This window comes from Phragmites australis, chromosome 4, assembly GCF_958298935.1.
Source record: "Phragmites australis chromosome 4, lpPhrAust1.1, whole genome shotgun sequence".
NCBI lineage: Eukaryota > Viridiplantae > Streptophyta > Magnoliopsida > Poales > Poaceae > Phragmites > Phragmites australis.
The window spans coordinates 22,296,354-22,313,643 of NC_084924.1; positions in this window are offsets into that span (position 1 = coordinate 22,296,354).

The window sequence follows — 17,290 nt, forward strand, 5'->3', positions numbered from 1 at the left end:
CTAGATATGTGTCTGAGTGCGACGTCTGCCGAAGGGTGAAGGCTGAACACATCAAGCCTGCCGGCACACTCCAACCTTTGCCCATTCCATCTTGGAAGTGGGAGGAAGTTGGGATGGATTTCATTACCGGCTTGCCGAAGACTTCGAGTGGGTATGACTCTATTTGGGTCATCGTGGACCGGTTGACAAAGTCCGCACACTTCCTTCCTGTCAGAACCACTTATTCTGCTAAGCAGTATGCGGAGTTGTACCTCACTAGAATTGTTTGCCTCCATGGGGTGCCGAAGAAGATCATCTCGGATCGAGGTACCCAGTTTACTTCTCATTTCTGGAGAAATTTCCAAGAGGCTATGGAGACTGAGTTGTTCCACAGCACGGCATATCACCCACAGACGGATGGTCAGACGGAGAGGGTAAATCAGATTCTCGAAGATATGCTCCGTGCTTGTGTGCTCACTTATGGGAAGAAGTGGGACATATGCCTGCCGTTTGCGGAATTTTCGTATAACAACAGTTTCCAGGCTAGTATAGAGATGGCGCCATTTGAGGCCCTTTATGGTCGGAGGTGCCGTACGCCGCTGAATTGGTCCGAATCCGGTGAACGGGCTTTTCTAGGTCCGGATTTGGTCAAGGAGGCAGAAGACCATGTTCAGAATATCCGCAAGAGTATTCTCACGGCCCAGTCTAGGCAGAAGAGCTATGCAGATCGACGTCGCCGGGAGCTCACATTTGAGGTGGGGGATCATGTGTACTTGAAGGTCTCACCTCTCAAAGGCGTTCGTCGATTCCAAGTCCGAGGCAAACTGGCGCCTCGGTATGTTGGACCGTTTCAGATTTTAGCTCGGCGTGGAGAGGTTGCATATCAATTAGAGTTGCCGCCGTCCCTCTCCGCGGTGCACAATGTGTTTCATGTCTCACAACTCAAGAAGTGTCTCCGAGTCCCGACTGATGTCGTTGATGTTGTGCCCGAAGAATTGCATCCGGACTTGACATATTGTGAGAAACCGATGCGAATCTTGGGTGAAACCGAGCGCAAGACGCGGCGGAGTTCAATCAAATTCTTGAAGATTCAGTGGAGTAACCACTCTGAGTCCGAAGCGACTTGGGAGCGGGAAGATCAGCTTCGTTCCGAGTATCCTGAGTTCTTTGAGAATTTGTAATGCCAATGTAATATAGCGTATTTGGAATCTCTCGCATGTATGTGTTCATCTCTATGATTGAATAAAAATCTGCGTTGGATTCCATCTCATGCGTCATGGTGTCGTCTCCCAACCTGCTAAGTCATCACAGCGTTCTCGTTGTCCCCTCTCTGGCTCATACCAAATCTCGGGACGAGATTCTTTTTAGGGGGGGAGGTTTGTCATGGCCCAGAATTTCCAAAACATATAATTAAGTGCTAATGGACGTCATTAGCATCATTTGCTTGGTTTTGAGCAATTTTAGGCATGCAATTTTTAATTAAATAAATTGTAAAAATCAATATTAGTTGATGCATTGTTAAGCAACTCACCATATTTCTATACAACATAGGGTTGGAAGCAATTTTAGAAATTAGTAGGTGCCTAGAGGAGAATATCAATGAATTTTCCCAAATTTTTGGGAATTATTTTAAAGGCATAAAAATTAACACAAGTTAGAAAAGCTTGCCTCTTTGGAGAATTTTCATTTGAATTTGGTGCAAGCTTTTTGGGTCAAACAAGGTAAAATGGATTGTTCATAGTTTATAGAAGCCAACAAAATTTGTTCCACAATTTTTAGACTACAGTAAGGCCTCCACCTTGATAACCAAAGTAGTGAAGATATTTTTTTTGCCTGGCGGTTACTGTTCATCGGCCCCACCTGTCATCCCCTTCGCACGCACACCGCCTCTGCTCCCCCTTCTCCCGCTCTCACAAAGCAATGCGGCGCCGCCATCCTTGACTTCGGTGGCCACCTCCACGTTGCCGGCCGAAAGATCAGCCCCAGTCCTTATCCTCCCCTCCCCGCTCTCTACTTTATCTCTCTCTCTGCTCCTTCTCTCGCGCGGCCGAAAAGCAGAGCGCAGAGCACTCGCACAAGCATCGGCCGCTGGCAAGAGTCACCGCGCCGTTGACGGTTTCCGTCGAGCCCGAGCCCCGTGGAGCCGCAGGGAGGAGCGCCCCGAGCTCCTCCGCCGTTTCCCCTCCTTCCCCGGCCGTTTCCCGCGCGGATTGGAGCCGCCCGCGCCTTCTTCCCCGACGACGGCAACCGAGCTCCGCCGTCTTCCGTCGCCCCGCTGTTCTACAGCCTCACCGACCTAACCCGCTGCACGGTGAGCTTCCCCGTGCTCCTGTACACCTTATGCGCGCGCCGTTTTCTCTCTGTCCCGTCGCCGGCGCGGTGTTCCGCGGTGGTTGAATCGCCGCCGCCTCCCCACGCACGCCGCCGGTCGGGCCGCCATCGAGCTCGTCGGTCGGGAAGCGAGCCGTTAGCTCTACGCGCTCACATAGAACGTATTGGTGTGCTCGGCCGGGCTTATTGCGTCGCCGTTCGCCGTCGGCGTGTCAAAGCCGTGCCGCCGCCGTGCTAGTTTTGCCCTCGCCGCCGCTCGCCGTGCTCCGGCCGTCGCCGGCGTCGACGTGTGCCCCCACTGTGATCGCGTGCTCGCGCTAATGCCGTTTTTGCCCTCGGCCAAGCCGTGCAGGCTGCCGCTCGCCGCCGGCAGCCACCGCGAGAGCCGCCGGCCGTCCTCCAGTGGCGCGCGCGCAGCTGCAGTGGCCGATTTTGACTTCGGTCAAGGGAGCCGGCCCCACCGGTCAGTAGCTGGGGCTGGGCCGGTGTCGGTAGAAAAAGGCGTGGGCCCATTTGAATATTAGAGAAAAATCGGAAAATGCGAAATTGGATATTTGTTTAATTGGTAAATCGGCTGATAGCTTGTATAATGCGTAGAAAAATGTATATAACTCCAAAATTCATGAAACCAGTTTTGTTAGGCTTATATGATCATTATCTACATGTTAAAAATACCAGCAGCCATGAAATGTGTTCAGGGAATTATTGAATAAATGAAGCATGTTTAAGCTTTGATAATTCATAATTAAATCTTGGTAGCTCCAAAATTGATGAATCCAATTTTGTGAATCTTGCTAAATTGTTTCCTGATCAGTAAAATATACACCCTCATGTTAAGCATAATTAAATTTCCAGTTTGGTTTAAGCTTTGGTTTATGCTTTAAAGTATTTCAGGAAATGTTTAAATGGTTAACGCTAATTGCAATTAGGAAATATTTGATGTTTTAAGCGCAAGGCATAATGCATGTCACCTCCGTTGTTGCATGGCTTTCATACTCATCATTGCACGCGATTATTCTTTTAGGGAACTTCGACCCGGCGAACGAGGCTGTACCCGGAGGTTCCCGCAGTGGTGATCGTGACTCGGGTAGCTGTGAGCAGCAGCTAGGGCAGCAAGGCAAGCATCTATCATATTGCACCGTGTCTACTTGAAAATCTAATATGTTATCTACGCTTATGTATACATTGCATGTGTCGGGTTCCGAGTTGGGTAGAACCTATGCCTATGCATTCTTCCATTTCGGTCACGTGTCATGAGTTATTCCATTGGAGCCTAGTGGTGTCGTCGCGGTCTAATTTTAGTTCGCTATGCTTAGTGGTACTTAGGCTTTCCGGTAGAAGTCGACGACGGCGTCCACCGTTGTCGCGAGCCTAGGACTTATTACTTGTTCACATTTATGGTTGTGTTGATGATGAGTCGGTTTGGTGAGTGGTGAGTTGAGACGAGGTGTGGGCGGTGTTAGGGGTGTCATCTGCTCACGAGGAGTCCTCAGGCAGTTCGGGGAGGGAACCCGGACACCGTAGACCGCTTGCACCGGTTAAGCACCGATCATCGGTGTAGTCGGCTTTAGCACATACCTTACTCACCACATGCTGATATAATGGTAGGCGAGCCGATTACCTTCGCAGACGTGGTCATGTGGGCCTCGTCATAGACGGTGTGAGTCCGGTTTGAGTCCGGGCTTTTAGCGGTATTAGTTTGCTCGAGGAGTAGTTCTAATACCGTCTCGCCGAGCTATGGTTGATCCACATGGTTGGGCCTGGTTGGGAAAGGTTGTCACGGGTACCCCCTTGTGCGCATCTTAGCGGGTGGCACAAGCCGTATGGTCCCTGTGTCGTGTGGGTCCAGGAGTATCCCCCTGCAGGGTGTATAATCAGTTCGAACTGCCGCGCTCTCGGTCATGAGCATCGCTATCGCTTATCTCCACCGAGCGACCATATTTTGGTCGTAGAGTTTCGATATGGGTTGTGGCATGGTTGGATTGGGGTGGTTTGGTCGGTATGTGGTCGGTGGTTTGGTGGTAATGGTTTACTTTTATACACTTGTTTACATATCTGTTGTGGTCAGTTGGTTGGCAGAGTTTGAGTCGGTGGTTGGTTAAGTCAGTTGCTTACACCTAGAGTCTAGGTTGCTTACCGCTTAATGAACTTAAACATGTCTTAATCCTTGCTACAGCTTTAAATGCATGATCCTTGGAGTCGAGAATATATATACTCATACTGTGTAAGACTTGCTAGTACCTTCGTACTAAGGGGTGCTGCCCTTAAGTTGTTTTCAGGTTCACAGGTCGGCGAGGAAGAGGCAGTTTTCGGCTACTTTTTGCCTGCCGATCCGGGTGGCGGGCAGGAGTAGCACATTCTACTCCGAACTCCGACGCTTTTGGTATGGAGCCTAAGGGCATACGGCTCCATACTCTTTTGTTGTATAGGTTTTTCTTCCGCTGCTTAGTTGTTGCTGTTCTTCTTTTGTTGTAAATTATGGAAGCAGCTGCATGTTTAATAATTGTAATCCAGTTTAATTACTTGCTCTCTATTAAACTGTGTTGTGATATTTGAGTTGGAAGGCATGTGTTCCGATCCTGGGCACAAAACACGTGCCGGGACTACCGGAATGGTATTCTGATTAATCGTCGAGGTTGTGATTGTGAATAATGATCCTCCTGATGATTAATTAGAATTCTATTTGGACGGTTCCTCACAAAGTCTTTTGGGGACACTTTCTTGTCTCTCCATCTTCTAGTCTCCTCCTGATATCTGGTCAAATTTTTGACAGCCTATATTCTCATTTCCTCCAGCGCATCTTTTGATGTCAATTCTTCGGTTTGGGATGATTCATTCGTGACTTCAAATGATCTATTTTTACATTCCTCCGAAGTCATTGCCTCTTCGCCGAAGAGCAGACAAAATGGTGTGAACCCAGTCGGTCTTGTTACCGTTGTCCTTATGGACCATAAGACCTTCGGCGACTCTTCCACCCACTTTCCTTTTGGCAGGCCTTATAGACGTCTTGCGACACCAGCAAAAACAATGCCGTTTGCCCTTTCCACTGCTCCATTTGACTGTGGGTGATACAATGATGCAAAGTGGACTTTTATTCCCAAGTCTTCGTAGAATCTCCTGGACCCTTCGCTATCAAATTGCATGCCGTTATCAACGGTCACTTCGCGTGGAACTCCAAAGAGGCGCACAATGTTCTGCCACAGGAATTTTTGGATATTTCTTGACATTATATTCACCAGCGGCATTGCCTTCACCCACTTAGAGAAGTACTCTACTGCAACGATAGCGTAACGTAAGTTTCCCGCAGTAGCTGGCAACTGTCCGACAATGTCAATTCCCCACCGCGTTAAGGGCCAGATCAGTGGTATGAGCTGTGTCTTTGTTGAAGGCCTGTTTGCACCCTTCGCCAAGTACTAGCACTACGTACAACTTCGGACTACACACTCCGCATCATGGACCACCTTCGGCCAAAAGAATCCTTGCCTGAATGCTTTTTCGACGAGGGCTCGAGTGCCTATGTGCGAGCCACACAGTCCTCCATGTATTTCTCTCAGCAAGTTTTGCCCCTCTGCCTGGGATATACATCGCAGCATCGGTGCACAAATTCCCATCTTGTACAAGTCATCCCCCACAATTTTGTAGTTTTTGGCTCTCTGTGCTATGCGCTTTGCCTTGACATTATCTTCGGGCTCATCGTAGCCACAAACATAAGCCATTATGGGAGAGCGCCAGTCTTCACTTTCAATTGTAGAGACTGAGCGTGCCTTCTGCAAAGAGGCCTCTACAGCTGGCACCTTCAATTTCTTAATAAACACATCTGGTGGTATTGGCAGATTTTGCGCTGCGGCCTTTGCGAGGTCATCGGCCTCAATGTTGTCATTTCTTGATATGCTCTTGACTGTGAATCCCAGGAAATGCTTTTCTATGCTACGAACCGCTGCCATGTATTTGACTAGTTCTAGCTCCTTCTGAAATGTCATGTCAACTTGGTTTACTATCACTTTAGAGTCTATCTTGACCAAGACCCTTCGGGTGCCCGACGCTCGTGTCTTATGAAGGCCAAGCAAAACTGCTTCGTACTCCACAATGTTGCTTCTTGATCAAAACTCGACCCTGGCAGTGTATCTCAACTTCACTCCCGAAGGCGAAGACACCACTTGCCGCCACACCAGTGCCCGAAGGCCCCAGGCTCCGTCACAATATGCGATCTAGATCAAGTCTAACGGTACTTCTTCTAGAGCTTCGCCTACGGCGTCCTATCTGCTACGAACTCCGCTAACGCCTAAGACTTTATCATTGTTCTTTCAACAAAAACTATCATGAATGGTGCTATCTCTGCAGCCCATTTTGCAATCCTCCCTATAGCTTCACGATTTTGAAACATGTCACAAAGGGGTAAGGAGGTGGGCACTATAATCTTGTGAGCACTAAAGTAATGGGGAAGCTTTCGTGATGCCATTACTACCCCATAGGTCACCTTTTCCATTTCGGAGTAGAACCTCTTCAAGCCCGCCAAATTGTTGCAACTTGTTATTTTCTTGCCTTTCTTGCACGAGTACGACACTTACTGCTAAAGGGGATGTTGCTATGTATAGCAATAACTCAGTCTCGGGATCTGGGCTAGGCAAGGCTGTGAGCTTCATTAGATATTTTTTCAACTCGTCAAAAGCTTCCTGCTGTTCTATGCCCCATTTGAAGGGGTCAGAGCCTTTTAGCATTTTGAAGAAAGGTAGGCTTCGGTCGGCTGATTTTGCGATGAACCGATTTAGCGCTGCCAACCTGCCTGCCAGGTGTTGTGCTTGTTTCTTACTCTGTAGGGGTCTCATGTCAATTATTGCTTGATTTTTTTGAGGTTCTACCTTGATGCCCCTTTTTTAGACCAAGAAGCCAGCAACCTTCTAGACTGCACCCCAAACGCGCATTTTTTTAGGGTTCAGCTTTAGGCCTGCACTTTGTAGGTTTTCAAAAGTTTCACGAAGGTCTTTGAGGTATTGGTCCTTTCTGATGCTTTTGACCACTATGTCATCAACGTATGCCAAGACATTTCACCCTAGCTGTGAATTCAGCACTGTTTGTACCAACCTGGCGAAGGTGGCACCAACATTCCGAAGGCCAAAGGCTATCCTTACAAAGCAATATATACCGAAGGAGGTTCTGAAAACTTGTTTTTTCCTTGTCCTCCTTCGCCATCCAAAGCTGGTGGTACCCAGAGTATGCATCCAAAAAACTCAACATCTCGTAGCCAGCAGTGTAGTCTACCAACCGATCAATTCGTGGTAGTGGAAAGTCATCCTTCGAACAAGCTCTATTTAGGTCTGTGAAATCTATACACATCCTCCACTTGACATTACTTTTCTTGACTAGCACTGGGTTTGCTAGCCACTCCAAATGCAATACTTCGCGCACCACGCTGGCATATTGCCTCTTCCCTCTCTTTTGAAGCCTTCTGAAGCTTTTGCTTCATAGTCTTCGCATTTGGGTCTACATTTAAACTGTGTTGAATGACTTCTCTGCTGACTCCTTGCAAATTCTTTGGAGACCAAGCGAAGATATCTTCGTTGTTGCGAAGGAACAATATCAACCTTCGCGGAGCTTCTTCTATGATTTCTGCCCCGATGATGACTTTTTTGTCTGGCCTGTCTGGACACAGCGGCACTTTCTTGGTCTGTCCATCTGGTCCAGCCTTTGCCATTTTATGTACTTTCAAGTGCTCTTCGGGTTCTTCATGATCCATCGAAGGTCCAGCCACTACATGGACATTTTGCCGGCCTGGAGTATTTTCCACTTCAATCGTACAAGCCATCTGTTGATCTCTGAGTACTGTTATGACACCTTTGGGAGCAGGCATCTTCATGCACAAATATGCATGGTGCGGTATTGCTCCGAATGTGTTCAAGACTCCTTGTCCGAATATTGCGTTGTAGGGATAGTTGATATCAACTACATCGAAGGTGATATCCTCCGTTCGAAAGCTTGATCCCTCACCAAATGACACCGGGATTGCTATCTTTCCCAAAGTATTGATTGCCTTTCCCCCGAAGCCTAGTAGCGGGGACCCAGCTTGTTGAAGGTCACTTCGCTAAAAACCCATCCTGTCGAAAGCATCGGCGAAGATGATATCTGCCGAGCTTCTGCCATCTATTAGGATTCAGTGCACTTCATTTCCTGAAATGTTTGCCGTAAAGATGAAGGCAACCATATGTGGGTAATCTAGAACCCTCATGTCCTCCTATGAGAAGGTAATGGGCACATCGGACCACCTTGAATGGACATAAGTTGGCCCTACACCAACGTGGTTAACCCTTCGCACATATTCTTTTTGCTGCCTCTTCGATTCTATTTCCTGATTGGATCCTCCAGAGATTGCCAACATAACATTGTATCCACGGTTTACTGTGCTCACTAATCTGCTAGTCTCCGGGGGGGGGGGGCTTCGATCTTTGGTCTTGGTGGAGGCGGAGATAGCTCTCCATGGAAAGCAAACTGACCAGCCGTCTGGTCTGGCTGGGCCAAAGGTACATGAACATATTGGTGTGTCAGCGCAACCATTGGCTGCCACTGGTTAGTGAATGTTGTGCTTGGGTTGCGTGTCTGATTGTTTTCCCATGCTTCGCCCTGTCTGAAATGTGTGGCATGATGCACAATTATTGCATGATCGAAGGATTGTTTCGCTAAGCTTTCTTTCATGGCCATGACCTGTGGGCACTATTTAGGCCTATGAGCAGCACCTTCACCATGTAAGTCACAGTAAAATATGGCCGGGTCCTACGGAGCCCGTCCTCCTCAGCCTCCTCGGCCTCTAACACTCCGGCCTCCTTGAGTAGCCCCACCATGTGCTTTGCTTAACGCCTGGGCAAATTCGACTTGTTAAGAGTCTATCTGATTGACTCCTTTTTGCTTTGATGTGTACTCAAATGCTTTAGCTTTTTTTACATGCCTCGATCTATCTCTGGACTGTCCAGTGTTTGCCTGTCTGGCTGATACATTTGTCTTTAGCATTTTTGAAGCTGCCATCTCACTCTTCTTTTGAAGGTGATCCATCTTATTGAAGAGCTCCCGTACACTCTCTGGCCTCTTGCGTGTAAGCTTTCCTGCCAAAATCCCTCCTCTGATGCCCTGTATAGCGGCATCAATGATGGTGTCTTCGCTCAAGCCCTTCTCTTGGTAGCAAATGTGTATGAAGCGGCGCATATAGCTCTGCAGTGTCTCTGTAGGTTGTTGCTTGAGTGCGAAGAGGTCACTAGTGGTAACCTTGTCCTTTCCATTTCCTTGGAAATTACTATATAGGGCATTGTGCAATTGCTCCCATGAATAAATGGATCCTGGAGGCAACGCGGAGTACCACGACCTCGCCATCCCCTTAACCGCCAATACAAAGGCCTTCGCAGTGTCGCGTCGCATCCTCCAACGGATTCAATGGTCGCCTCAAAACACATGACAAACTCTCTCGGATCTGACCCTCCGTCAAACATTACCGCCCTAGGCATCTTGAAGTCCGAAGGCCACAGTTGGTTCTGCAAGCCAACGAAGGTCTTGCGTCGGTCGTGTTATGACTTCTGATGGAGTCATGTGGCGAGCTGTTTCATCTACGCGATGTAGCATGTCAATCTCTTCTTGCATTTTCTCCAGTGTTCTTCTGGCTTCCTCTGCTCGCCGACGATACTCTGCAGCCTTTTGACTTGCTGCCAAGCTATCCAGCGTGCACTTTTTCTGGGCATTCTGCCTCTCCAATTCTTCGGCTTCTAGCCTAGCTATTCTTTCCACTTCTGTCTCATCTTCATCTTCATATTCTCTGAAGTTACCTAAGGTCATCCCACTCTTCAGCAACATGTGCCTTTCTTCTCTATTCTGCTAAAGCCTCGAAGCGGGTGTGAACATTAGCTTCTTTGCTTCGCACTGCTCCTGCTGCTTCTTTCTGGATAGCCGCTTCATGGCAGTCTCCATTATCGCCTGGGGGCACCACATCTACATCATCATGTTCTTGCTGGCTGCCGTCGGTTCCACTAGTCAAAGTGTTGCCCGGATCCGGCATCGTTGAAGGGAGTGTCTTGGTTGAAGCCCCGGCTGGAACCGGGCACTCCAGCAAAGCCTCTGATGTACTGAGTGGCTTCATCTTCTTTTTAGGTGGCATGGCTTCAAACTGTCTGATCCCCACGGTCGGCGTCGACTGTTGGGATCTGAGTCACCAGACAGCAAGGAAGGCCTTCGGTCAAGAGGGAAAGCTGAAGGCTTTGAAGTGTGACACGTATCTGAGGGTGAAATGGTCTTAATTCCTCCGTCACCTCAGTTACAGTGCTAGCCTATTTATAGCCCGTACTCAACCACTCCACGCTTGGATTTACAGTTCCACCCCCAATTGCCACATTCTCGGCATATTCGGGGGCATTATGGTACCATCAAGTACATCTGCACATTTACAACTATACCCTATGATGAGGACATCCCTTCCATTGATGCAACCATACCTATTGCACAGCAGGGACCAATGACTCGAGCTCAAGCACGCCAAATCAATTATCAGGTAAAGTCGTTCCTTGCTGTCCAAACAAGTTCCTCTCCGAATAGGGTACTACTAAAGCCTTGTGATGATTTTCTTATACTTAGAAACTTGGGAGACGAACCAAGTGGACACAAGAGTAACCAAGGTAACCATCAGGTGGATGCTGGTGTAAACAAGAAGATGATTGGACCAAACGTCTAGACTGCACGTTCGGACCTCCAGGCATCACCATTTTGATTTGTCCATAATTCTCTGCTCCGGAAGGTGATTGGGGCCCATGAGCACTTGTTGGAAAGATCTCATCATCTACTTTCATATGGATCCAACACCAGCATCAGATTCCATCAGAGCTGCTCAGAATCGGTGAAAGAACATTCAGACCTCCAGCCATGGGCCTTGGTCCTTGTATTCCATAGAGCCCACTAGGGGCCCATTCTAAGTTAGGGTTTCTTCCGCCGCACGCCTCCTGGCTGCCTCCTATGTATAAATAGCACCAGCAGCCACCAGGAAGAAGGTTGGGTTTTGTTTAGATGCAAGATAGCTTCAGCTTCTTCCTTGTAAACGCGTGTGTCGGCTAGACCACCTGTTTTACTCAATTCAGAACCCCAACTTCGTGTGTACCGATTCATCCTTGGCAAGGTCTGTGCACTGTTTGCTTGTCAACTTGTTCTAACTTGTGGATAGGTCCAAACATACCAAGACACCGAACCAAACACTCCCTCTTTGTTCAGAACTGAGTATTCTTACTTTCGAGAGAGAGAGAGAGAAAGTGTATATATGTAATGACTTTCTGATATCCTTGTGAAAAGTTTTCAGATTTTAGCTAGTTGCGCAAAAACAAAAAAAAGAAAGAAAAAAATCAGAAAAAAAGAGCGAAAAGGAAAAGAAAACGAGGAGAAAAGAAAGAAGGGGTTCTTGCTGCTATTTTCCTTGTACTCCTTAGTTACTTTTATGTGTGACAACGCTTGTGTTCAGGCTCGTGTCTCTAGCACGGGTTAGCCTAGGACCAGCACGGTACCATCGTTGAATGTTTATTCAATTTGCATCGACTAACGTGGTTCCAACAGTACCTTGAATTTTCTTGCAGCCACCTATAGCTCCACAAATTTATCTACAACATCACAGGTTTGTGCTTGCTGCCACCTTTTTGTTGTTGTTCTTGCCGGCTGCCAACACCATCTGCAAAAGCGTGGTACGAAAGAACATGTAAGAACTTGGTTGTACAAGTCTGAGGGAGAGATGGAGTGATGTCACCTAGTTCCACTAGTTGATAGGCTTAATTTCTTGTGAATTCTTTGCTGCATACTAACCATGTCAGGAGATGCGGATTATACATATCAACATTCACCGCGTACAAGAGGCATCATACAACACTTTGAACGCCAAGTGAGGGTGCATGCTGAACACCTTGATGAGGATGTTCGGTTCACCAATGAACGCCTTGGCCAATTGGAGATGGCTCAGATTGACACCAACACCAAGCTGGCCTCGTTGGAGAGCTCTCTTGGGGCTGTTAACATTTCTCTTGCAGGTATCATGGATCGATTGGAGAGGATGGACCAGAATGGTCGTGATGGTTCAGGACCACGCAACAGCAACAACCACAACACCGTGGGCAGCGTCACGGGTGAGGATGACGTAGAATATTCTGCGGACACCGAGCTTGATGAAGAGGTAAATGGTAATCAACGCAGGCAACAACGCCGCAACCGACATGGTACAGGCGCTCACCGACCACGACGAGAGGTACGTGCTGATGACTCTTTCGGCAAGATCAAGTTTACCATACCCTCTTTTGATGGAAAGTATAATCCTGACACGTACCTCACTTGGGAATTAGCTATTGATCAAAAATTTACTTGCCATGAATTTCCTGAGGAAAAACGTGTTAGGGCTGCCACTAGTGAGTTTATTGATTTCGCTTCTGTTTGGTGGAGTGAGTACCATCGTAAGAACCCAAATAATATTCCACAAACTTGGGAAGCCTTGAAACAAGTCATGCGGGCTAGATTTGTTCCTTCATATCATGCACGTGATTTATTACATAAATTGCAGCAACTAAGACAAGGCACTAAATCTGTAGAAGAGTATTAGCAAGAGCTACAAATGGGCATGCTTCGTTGTGGTTTAGAGGAGAATGAGGATGCAACTATGGCCAGATTTATGGGTGGGCTGAACCGGGAGATTCAGGATATTTTAGCTTATAAAGAATATAATTCAGTCACTCGTTTGTTTCATCTTGCTTGCAACGCTGAAAGAGAAGTGCAGGGACGACGAGCTAGCATGGGAACTAACATTCCTGCAGGTCGTGCTAGCCCTTGGACGCCTTCCATCACTGCTGCAACATCGACCCGAGCAGCTGCACCATCCTCCTCGAGCAAACCGCGTCCCTCCACAACAAATTCTGCACCATGTCCAACTGAACCAACAAGAGGGGCAGCAGCCACGCCTGCTAAGAGTTCATCCTCAGTGGCATCATCGGGACGCACAAGGGACATTTAGTGCCTACGTTGCAAGGGCTATGGTCATGTGCGTAAGGACTGCCCAAGCACACGTGTTTTGATCATGCGAGCGGATGGTGGGTATTCCTCTGCTAGTGATTTAGATGAAGAAATATATGCTTTGCTTGCAGCTAACAATGCAGGGGAAGATGATGTACACCACCAAGATGCAGAGCACATTAGGGCCGAAGATGCAGAGCACTATGAAAGCCTTGTAGTGCAGCGTGTGCTAAGCGCACAAATGGAGAGGGCTAAACAAAATCAGCAACACACCTTGTTTCAGACAAAGTGTGTGATCCAAGAGCGTTCTTGCCACGTGATCATTGATGGAGGGAGCTGCAACAACTTGGCAAGTGTTGAAATGGTGGAGAAGCTTGCATTGGACACACGGCCACACCCGCAGCCTTACTACATTTAGTGGCTCAACAGCAGCGGCAAGTGAAGGTCACACGGTTGGTAAGAGTTAACTTTGTTATTGGTTCTTATCATGATTATTGACTGTGATGTTGTGCCTATGCAAGCATGCTCTATGTTGTTAGGTAGACCATGGCAATATGATAAAGATTCCTTGCATTTTGGCAAATCAAATCAGTACTCATTTGTGCATAATGGCAAGAAACTTGTGTTGCATCCTATGTCGCCTGAGGCCATTTTGAAAGATTGCTAGAGCTAGCAAACTGAAAAATCTTGAGAATGCTAAGAGTGAAAATCAGATTGTGGCAACTGAACTTGAGAAACATAAAAAGAAAAACACCAAATCTGTTCATGGTAATAAGAATGAGATTAAGCTGAAAGGATCTTGTTTCATTGCTACCAAATCTGATTTGGAGGAAATTGATGCTAGCACTGTTGTTTGCTATGCTTTGGTGTGCAAAGAAATATTGTTTCCACTCAAAGATATCTCTACTTCTTTGCCTCCTACTGTCACTAACCTTTTGCAAGAGTACGCTGGTGTTTTTCCAAAGGAGGTGCCACCGGGGCTCCCACCAATTCGAGGGATTGAACACCAGATTGACCTCATTCCCGGGGCCTCCTTGCCCAATCGTGCGCCATATAGGACTAACCCGGAAGAAACTAAAGAGATTCAGCGCCAAGTACAAGAATTGCTTGACAAAGGTTATGTGCGCAAATCTCTTAGCCCCTGTGCTATTCCCGTGCTTTTAGTTCCTAAGAAAGATGGATCATGGTGCATGTGTGTAGATTGCCGAGCAATTAATAACATTACAATCAGATATCGTCACCCTATCCCTAGGCTAGATGATATGCTGGATGAACTAAGTGGCTCAATTGTGTTCTCTAAAATTTATTTGCATAGTGGTTAACACCAAATTCGCATGAAGTTAGGAGATGAATGGAAAACAGCGTTTAAAACTAAATTCGGTCTATATGAGTGGTTAGTCATGCCTTTTGGTCTCACTAATGCACCCAGCACTTTCATGAGATTAATGAATGAAGTTTTACGTGTCTTCATTGGCAGATTTGTGGTGGTATATTTTGATGATATTCTCATATATAGCATATCACTAGAGGAACATCTTGATCATTTGCGTGCTGTTTTCGATGCTCTACGTGATGCACGTTTGTTTGGTAACCTTGAGAAGTGCATCTTTTGCACCGATCGAGTCTCTTTTCTTGGCTATGTTGTGACCCCGCAGGGAATTGAAGTTGATCAAGCCAAAGTTGAAGCCATACACAGCTGGCCGGTTCCCACAATGGTCACACAAGTGAGAAGCTTTCTCGGACTTGCTAGATTCTACCACTGTTTTGTGAAGGATTTCAGCACCATTGCAGCCCCACTGCACGAACTCACCAAGAAGGGTGTGCCATTCACTTGGGCTACAACACACAAAAATGCCTTCAACACGTTGAAAGATAAGTTAACACATGCACCTTTGCTCCAACTTCCTGATTTCAATAAAACTTTTGAGCTTGAATGTGATGCTAGTGGAATTGGTTTGGGAGGTGTGTTGTTACAAGAGAGGAAACCTATAGCATATTTCAGCAAGAAGTTGAGTGGGCCTAGTTTTAACTATTCTACTTATGATAAGGAATTGTTTGCTCTAGTTCGAACTTTGGGAACATGGCAGCATTATTTATGGCCTGTTTGTTATACATTCTGATCATGAGTCTTTGAAACACGTCCGAAGTCAAGCAAAACTGAATCGTAGACATGCCAAGTGGGTTGAATTTATTGAGTCTTTTCGTTATGTCATCAAACACAAAAAAGGGAAGGAAAATGTCATTGCTGATGCTTTGTTTAGGCGTTACACCATGCTTTCACAACTTGACTTCAAAATATTTGGTTTGGAAACAATTAAAGAACAATATGCACATGATGATGATTTCAAAGATGTGTTGCTGAATTGCAAGGAGGGTAAAACATGAAACAAATTCATCCTCACTAACGGGTTTGTGTTTAGGGCTAACAAGCTATGCATTCCGGCTAGCTCCGTGCGTATGTTATTGTTACAGGAAGCGCATGGAGGAGGGTTGATGGGACACTTTTTTGGCCCAAGATGAGGAGAGACGTGGAGAGGTTTGTTGCTTGCTGCACACCATGTCAAAAAGCTAAGTCACGCCTTAATCCTCACGGTTTGTATATGCCTCTACCTGTTCCTAGTGCACTATGGGAGGATATTTCTATGGACTTTGTTCTAGGACTGCCTAGAACAAAGAAGGGGAGGGATAGTCTTTGTTGCTGTGGACAGATTTTCTAAGATGGCACACTTTCACACCATGTTATAAGAGTGATGATGCTACATATGTTGCTGATTTGTTCTTACGGGAGATTGTTCGTTTGCATGGTGTGCCAAATACCATTGTTTTGGATCTTGATGCAAAATTTCTTAGTCATTTTTGGAGAACTTTGTGGGCTTAGCTGGGGACTAAGCTTTTGTTTTCCACTACTTGTCATCCCTAAACTGATGGGCAAACCGAGGTTGTAAATAGAACTTTATCTACCATGCTTAGGGCTGTTTTGAAAACGAATATAAAAATATAGGAAGAGTGCTTGCCTCATGTTGAGTTTGCTTATAATCGTTCACAGCATTCTACTACTAAGAAATGCCCTTTTGAGATTGTTTATGGGTTTGTGCCTCGTGCTCCTATTGATCTTTTGCCTCTTCCAACCTCGAAAAGGGTGAATTTTGATGCTAAACGACATGCTGAATTAATGATAAAACTGCATGAGACCACTAGAAAGAACATAGAGTGCATGAATGCTAAGTATAAACTTGCTAGTAGCAAAGGAAAGAAACATGTCACTTTTGAACCGGGTGATTTGGTTTGGTTACATTTGAGAAAGGATAGGTTCCCTAATTTGAGAAAGTCTAAGTTGCTTCCAAGAGCTGATGGACCATTCAAAGTGCTAGAAAGGATTAATGAAAATGCATACAAGCTTGAGCTACCTGCAAATTTTGGGGTTAGCCCCACCTTTAACGTTACAGATTTAAAGCCATACATGGGAGAAAAGGATGAACTTGAGTCGAGGACGACTCCAATGCAAGAAGGGAAGGATGATGAGGACATCCCTTCCATTGATGCAACCATGCCTATTGCACAGTAGGGACCAATGACTCGAGCTCAAGCACGCCAAATCAATTATCAGGTAAACTCGTTCCTTGCTATCCAGATAAGTTCCTCTCCGAATAGGGTACTACTAAAGCCTTGTGATGGAAACTTGGGAGACGAACCAGCTGGACACAAGAGTAACCAAGGTAACCATCAGGTGGATGCTGGTCTAAACAAAAAGATGATTGGACCAAACGTCCGGACTACACGTTCGGACCTCCAGGCATCACCATTTTGATTTGTCCATAATTCTCTGCTCTGGAAGGTGATTGGGGCCCATGAGCACTTGTTGGAAAGATCTCATCATCTACTTTCATATGAATCCAACACCAGCATTAGATTCCATCAGAGCTGCTCAGAATCGGCGAAAGAACATTCGGACCTCCAGCCATGGGCCTTGGTCCTTGTA